Source organism: Arachis ipaensis, chromosome B7, assembly GCF_059453495.1.
Source record: "Arachis ipaensis isolate K30076 ecotype BB chromosome B7, ASM5945349v1, whole genome shotgun sequence".
Classification (NCBI taxonomy): Eukaryota; Viridiplantae; Streptophyta; class Magnoliopsida; order Fabales; family Fabaceae; genus Arachis; species Arachis ipaensis.
The window spans coordinates 51,477,501-51,485,000 of record NC_142442.1 but is presented as its reverse complement, the minus strand read 5'-3'; the positions used below and the strand labels follow the sequence as shown (position 1 = coordinate 51,485,000).

Genomic DNA, 7,500 nt, shown 5'->3' with positions numbered 1-7,500 from the left:
ATTCCAAACTATCAATGAAACATAGCTTCAATCAGATGAGCGGGACTTGTAGCTTTTTGCCTCTTGAATAGTTTTGGCATCTCACTTTATCCATTGAAGTTCAGAATGATTGGCATCTATAGGAACTCAGAGTTCAGATAGTGTTATTGATTCTCCTAGTTCAGTATGATGATTCTTGAACACAGCTATTTTATGAGTCTTGGCCGTGGCCCTAAGCACTTTGTTTTCCAGTATTACCACCGGATACATAAATGCCAGAGACACATAATTGGGTGAACCTTTTCAGATTGTGACTCAGCTTTGCTAAAGTCCCCAATTAGAGGTGTCCAGGGTTCTTAAGCACACTCTTTTTTTTTGCTTTGGACCTTGACTTTAACCGCTCAGTCTCAAGTTTTCACTTGACACCTTCACGCCACAAGCACATGGTTAGGGACAGCTTGGTTTAGCCGCTTAGGCCAGGATTTTATTCCTTTAGGCCCTCCTATCCACTGATGCTCAAAGCCTTGGGATCCTTTTTATTTGCCCTTGCCTTTTCGTTTTAAGGGTTATTGGCTTTTTGCTCTTGCCTCTTGGTTTTAAGAGCTTTGGCTTTTTCTGCTTGCTTTTTCTTTTTCTTTTCTTCTCTTTTTTTTTCGCCTATATTATATTTTTTTTCTGCAAGCTTTGTTCTTTGCTGCTTTTTCTTGCTTCAAGAATCATTTTTATGATTTTTCAGATTATCAAATAACATGTCTCCTAGTCATCATTCTTTCAAGAGCCAACATATTTAACATTCTAAAACAACAACTTCAAAAGACATATGCACTGTTCAAGCATTCATTCAGAAAACAAGAAGCATTGTCACCACATCAATATAATTAAACTAATTTCAAGGATAAATTCTAAACTCATGTACTTATTGTTCTTTTGAATTAAAACATTTTTCATTTAAGAGAGGTGATGGATTCATAGGACATTCATAACTTTAAGACATAGTTACTAAATACTAATGATCATGTAATGAAGACACAAACATATATAAGCACTTAACATAAAGAAAACGAAAAATAGAGAAAGTAAGAACAAGGTATGAGTCCACCTTAGTGATGGTGGCGTTTCCTTCTTGAGGAACGAATGATGTCCTTGAGCTCTTCTATGTCTCTTCCTTGTCTTTGTTGCTCATCCCTTATTGCTTTTTGATCTTCTCTTATTTCATGAAGGATGATGGAGTGCTCTTGATGTTCCACCCTTAATTGTCCCGTGTTGGAACTTAATTCTCCTAGGGAGGTGTTGAATTGCTCCCAATAGTTTTGTGGAGGAAAATGCATCCCTTGAGGTATCTCAAGGATTTATTGATGATGAGCTTCCTTATGTTTTTCTTGAGCTCCATCAGTGGGCTCTCTTGTTTGCTCCATCCTTTTCTTAGTGATGGGCTTGTGAGATGAATCTTTCCATCTCCCATGGCTCAGAGGTGGAAGCAATTGTCTTCCCTTTCCTCTTTCTTGAGGTTTCTCTGGCCTTAGGTGCCATTAATGGTAATGGAAAAACAAAAAGCTTATGCTTTTACCACACCAAACTTAGAATGTTGCTCACCCTCGAGCAAAAGAAGAAAGAATAGAAGAAGAAGAAGAAGAAGATATGGAGGAGATGGGGGGATGTGTGTATTCGGCCATATAGGTGGGATTGGGTGGGAGAGAGATGTTGAATTTTGAAGGTAGGTGGGTGTATGGATGTGAGTGGTAAATGGAAAACAGAAGGGATGATCATGAATGGAGAGAGAGGGAGATATAGGATTATGAGGAGGTAAGGTGAGTGGAGGTATGTGGGGATCCTGTGGGGTCCACAGATCCTGAGGTGATCCTGTGGGGTCTACAAATCCTTAGGTGTTCAAGGATTTACAACCTTGCACCAAATTAGGCATGCAAAATGCCCTTGCACACAACTCTGGGCGTTCAGCACTAGATTGGTGCTTGTTTTGGGCGTTGAACGCCCATTTGTGGCCCATTTCTGGCGTTGAACACCAGAACCATGCTTGTTCTGGGCGTTCAGCGCCAGCTCTTCTCCAGGGTGCATTTCTGGCATTCAAACGCCCAGATGCTGCCCCTTTCTGGCGTTCAGCGCCAGAACCATGCTCTGTTCTGGCGTTGAACGCCCAAAATATGCTTCTTACTGGCGTTTAAACGCCAGTAAGGTTTTCCTCTAGGGTGTGATTTTTTTTTTGCTGTTTTTGATTCTGCTTTTAATTTTTCTATTTTTTTTTGTGACTTCACATGATCATGAACTTAATAAAACATGAAAAACAATAAAGATTAGATAAATAAACATTGGGTTGCCTCCCAACAAGCGCTTCTTTAATGTCAATAGCTTGACAGTGGGCTCTCATGGAGCCTCACAGATGTGCAGAGCTTTGTTGAGACCTCCCAACACCAAACTTAGAGTTTGGATATGGGGGTTTGACACCAAACTTAGAATTTGGTTGTGACCTCCCAACACCAAACTTAGAGTTTGACTGTGGGGGCTCTGGTTGACTCTGTAGTGAGAGAAGCTTTTCATGCTTCCTCTCCATGGTTGCAGAGGGATAACCTTGAGTTGCAAACACAAGGGAGTCTTCATTCAATTGAAGGACTGGTTCACCTCTGTCAACATCAATCACAGCTCTTGCTGTGGCTAGGAAAGGTCTTCCTAGGATGATGGATTCATCCTCAGCCTTCCCAGTATCTAGGACTATGAAATCAGCAGGGATGTAAAGGCCTTCAACCTTTACTAACACGTCCTCTACTTGTCTATAGGCCTGTTTTCTAGAACTGTCTGCCATCTCTAATGAGATTTTAGCAGCTTGCACCCCAAAGATTCCCAGTTTCTCTATTACAGAGAGGGGCATGAGGTTTATCCCTGAACCAAGGTCACACAGAGCCTTAAAGATCATGGTGCCTATGGTACAGGGTATTAAGAACTTTCCAGGATCCTGTTTCTTCTGAGGCAATGTCAGTTGATCCAGATCACTTAGTTCATTGGTGAACAAGGGAGGTTCATCTTCCCAAGTATCAATGCCAAATAATTTGGCATTCAGCTTCATGATTGTACCAAGGAACTTGGCAGCTTGCTCTTCAGTAACATCCTTATTCTCTTCAGAAGAGGAATACTCATCAGAGATCATGAATGGCATAAGGAGGTTTAATGGAATCTCTATGGTCTCAAGATGAGCCTCAGATTCCTTTGGTTCCTCAGAGGGAAACTCCTTATTGATCACTGGACGTCCCAGGAGGTCTTCCTCCTTGGGATTCACGTCCTCTCCTTCCCTTACAGGTTTGGCCATGGTATTTAATTCAATGGCCTTGCACTCTCCTTTTGGATTTTCTTCTGTATTGCTTGGGAGAGTACTAGGAGGGATTTCAATGATCCTTTTACTCAGCTGGCCCACTTGTGCCTCCAAATTTCTAATGGAGGACCTTGTTTCATTCATGAAACTTACAGTGGCCTTAGATAGATCAGAGACTAAGTTTGCTAAATTAGAGGTATTTTGTTCGGAGTTCTCTGTCTGTTGCTGAGTGGATGATGGAAAAGGTTTGCTGTTGCTAAACCTGTTTCTTCCACCATTATTAAAGCCTTGTTGAGGCCTTTGATCCTTCCATGAGAGATTTGGATGATTTCTCCATGATGGATTATAGGTGTTTCCATATGGTTCACCTATGTAATTCACCTCTGCTATTGCAGGGTTCTCAGGATCATAAGCTTCTTCTTCAGAAGATGCCTCTTGAGTACTATTGGTTGCAGCTTGCATTCCATTCAGACTCTGAGAAATCATATTGACTTGCTGAGTTAATATTTTATTCTGAGCCAATATGGCATTCAGAGTATCAATTTCAAGAACTCCCTTCTTCATAGGCATCCCATTACTCACAGGATTCCTCTCAGAAGTGTACATGAACTGGTTATTAGCAACCATGTCAATGAGTTCTTGAGCTTCTGCAGGCATTTTCTTTAGGTGAATGGATCCACCTGCAGAGGTATCCAATGACATTTTAGCTAATTCAGACAGACCATCATAGAATATGTCCAGGATGGTCCATTCTGAAAGCATGTCAGAAGGACACTTTTTGGTTAGTTTTTTGTATCTCTCCCAAGCTTCATAGAGGGATTCACCTTCTTTCTGTCTGAAGGTTTGAACATCCACTCTAAGCTTACTCAGCTTTTGAGGAGGAAAGAACTTGGCTAAGAAAGCCTTGACCAGCTTATCCCAAGAGTTCAGGCTATCCTTAGGTTGAGAGTCCAACCATATTCTAGCTCTGTCTCTTACAGCAAAAGGGAAAAGCATGAGCCTGTAGACTTCAGGATCTACTCCATTAGTCTTAATAGTATCACAGATCTGCAAGAATTTAGTTAAGAACTAAAAAGGATCTTCAGATGGAAGTCCATGAAACTTGCAGTTTTGCTGCATCAGAGAAACTAATTGAGGTTTCAGCCCAAAGTTGTTTGCTCCAATGGTAGGAATGGAGATGCTTCTTCCATGTAAATTGGAATTTGGTGCAGTAAAGTCACCCAGCATTCTCCTTGCATTATTGTTGTTGGGTTCGGCTGCCATCTCCTTTACTTGTTCGAAATTTTCAATAAGGTTGTCTCTGGATTGTTGTAATTTAGCTTCTCTTAGTTTCCTCTTCAGAGTCCTTTCAGGTTCTGGATCAGCTTCAACAAGAATGCCTTTTTCCTTGTTCATGCTCATAAGAAAGAGAAGAGAACAAGAAAAGAAGAGGAATCCTCTATGTCACAGTAAAGACGTTCCTTACTGTTAGTAGAAGAAGAAAAGGAATAGGGGTGAAGAAGAATGAAGAATCCAAACACAAGAGTAAGGATAGGAGCAGTGATGTGAGATGAAGAGAAGTGTTAGTAGATGAATAAATAATTAGAATAAGATGAGAGAGGGAGAGGATTTTCGAAAATTACTTTTGAAGAAGAGTTAGTGATTTTTGAAAATAGTTTTTGAAAAAGATTAGTAATTTTCGAAAATAATAAAAAAAATCAAAAATTAAAATAATTAGTTAATTAAAAAGAATTTTTGAAAAAGAGGGAAGATATTTTCGAAAATTAGAGAGAGAGAGAGTTAGTTAGGTAGTTTTGAAAAAGATAAGAAACAAACAAAAAGTTAGTTAGTTAGTTGAAACAAATTTGAAAATCAATTTTTTAAAAGATGAGAAGATAAGAAGTTAGAAAAGATATTTAAAATCAAATTTTTTTTTTTGAAAAAGATATGATTTTGAAAAAGATAAGATAGGAAGATATTTTTGAAAAGATATGATTGAAATTAGTTTTGAAAAAGATTTGATTTTTAAAATCACAATTAATGACTTGATTCACAAGAAATCACAAGATATGATTCTAGAACTTAAAGTTTGAATCTTTCTTAACAAGTAAGTAACAAACTTGAAATTTTTGAATCAAAACATTAATTGATGATGTTATTTTCGAAAATTAGGAGATAAAGATAAGAAAAAGATTTTTGAAGAACATTTTTAAAATTTTCGAAAATAACTAAAAAAAATGAAAAAGATTTTGATTTTTGAAAAAGATTTTGAAAAAGATGAGATTTTTAAATTGAAAATTTGATTTGACTCATAAAACAACTAGATTTTAAAAATTTTTAAAAAAGTCAAATCTAATTTTCGAAATTTTAAGAGAGAGAAAGGGAAAGATATTTTTTTGATTTTTGAAATTTTTATGATGAGAGGGAAAACATGAAAAAGATGCAATGCATGAAAATTTTTAGATCAAAACAATGAATGCATGCAAGAATGCTATGAATGTCAAGATGAACACCAAGAACACTTTGAAGATCATGATGAACATCAAGAACATATTTTTGAAATTTTTTTTTTTGCAAAGAAAATATGCAAGACACCAAACTTAGAAATCTTTAATGCTTAGGCATTAAGAATTCAAAAATGCATATGAAAAACACCATACAACACAAAACAATAAAACATCAAGATCAAACAAGACGACTTACCAAGAACAACTTGAAGATCATGAAGAACACCATGAATGCATGAATTTTCGAAAAATGCAAGATGAATATGCAATTGACACCAAACTTAAAAATTGACTCAAGACTCAAACAAGAAACACAAAATATTTTTGATTTTTATGATTTTCTAATTTTTTTGGATTTTTTCGAAAATTATTTAGAAAGAGAAAAATAAGGATTCCAAAATTTTTAATATGAATTCCAGGAATCTTATGCTCTTTAGTCTAAAGCTCCAATCAAAGGGTCAGGCATGGCTTAATAGCCAGCCAAGCTTTAGTATGTAAATCAGGAACAGCAGCAGATGGATTAGCAACAACTAGCTTGCTCTTGATAACAAATTGGAAGCCTCAGTCCAAATGAATTTAGACATGGCTTTACAGCCAGCCAGGCTTCACATGCTTCATGAAACACTAGAATTCATTCTTAAAAATTCTGAAGAAAAATATATTTTTGAAAACATATTTTTTTTCTCTTTTTTTGAAAACAGGTGAGAAAATTTTGAAATATTTTTGAAAATTTTTTTGAAAACAAAACGAAAAGAAAGTTACCTAATCTGAGCAACAAGATGAACCGTCAGTTGTCCAAATTCGAACAATCCCCGGCAACGGCGCCAAAAACTTGGTGCACGAAATTGTGATCTCTGGTAATGGCTCCAAAGACTTGGTGCTCTAATCTCAATTCATAATTTGTCACAACTTCGATACAACTAACCAGCAAGTGCACTGGGTTGTCCAAGTAATAAACCTTACGTGAGTAAGGGTCGATCCCACGGAGATTGTTGGTATGAAGCAAGCTATGGTCACCTTGTAAATCTCAGTCAGGCGGATAATAATTGATTATGGAGTTTTTGAAAATAAATAATAAATAAAATAAGGATAGAAATACTTATGTAAATCATTGGTGAGAATTTCAGATAAGCGCATAGAGATGCTTTCGTTCCTCTGAACTTCTGCTTTCCTGCTGTCTTTATCCAATCAGTCTTACTCCTTTCTATGGCTAGCTTTTTGTAAGGATGTCACCGGTGCCAATGGCTACTTTCAATCCTCTCGGGAAAATGGTCTAAATGCTCTGTCACAGCACGGCTAATCGTCTGGAAGCATCACCCTTGTCGATGGTTGCATCCTATTCCTCTTTGTGAAAATGGTCTGATGCGCCGTCACAGCACGGCTAATCATCTTGGAGGTTCTCGATCATACTGGAATAGGATTTACTATCCTTTTGCGTCTGTCACTACGCCCAGCACTCGCGAGTTTGAAGTTCGTCACAGTCATTCAATCCCAGAATCCTACTCGGAATACCACAGACAAAGTTTAGACTTTCCGGATTCTCATGAATGCCGCCATCAATCTAGCTTACACCACGAAGATTCTGATTAAGAGATCCAAGAGATACTCATTCAATCTAAGGTAGAACGGAAGTGGTTGTCAGGCACGCGTTCATAGGGAATGATGATGATTGTCACGTTCATCACATTCACGTTGAAGTGCGAATGAATATCTTAG

General features: G+C 37.6%; 1 non-coding gene across 1 annotated transcript; it reads left to right on the top strand.

Annotated features, from left to right (window-relative positions):
• Positions 1-4,054: 4,054 nt before the first annotated feature.
• On the top strand, positions 4,055-4,162 carry LOC148551151 (small nucleolar RNA R71). The gene has a single exon (XR_015893115.1). It is a non-coding gene; the product is annotated as a small nucleolar RNA R71 (small nucleolar RNA).
• The last annotated feature ends 3,338 nt before the right edge of the window (positions 4,163-7,500 follow it).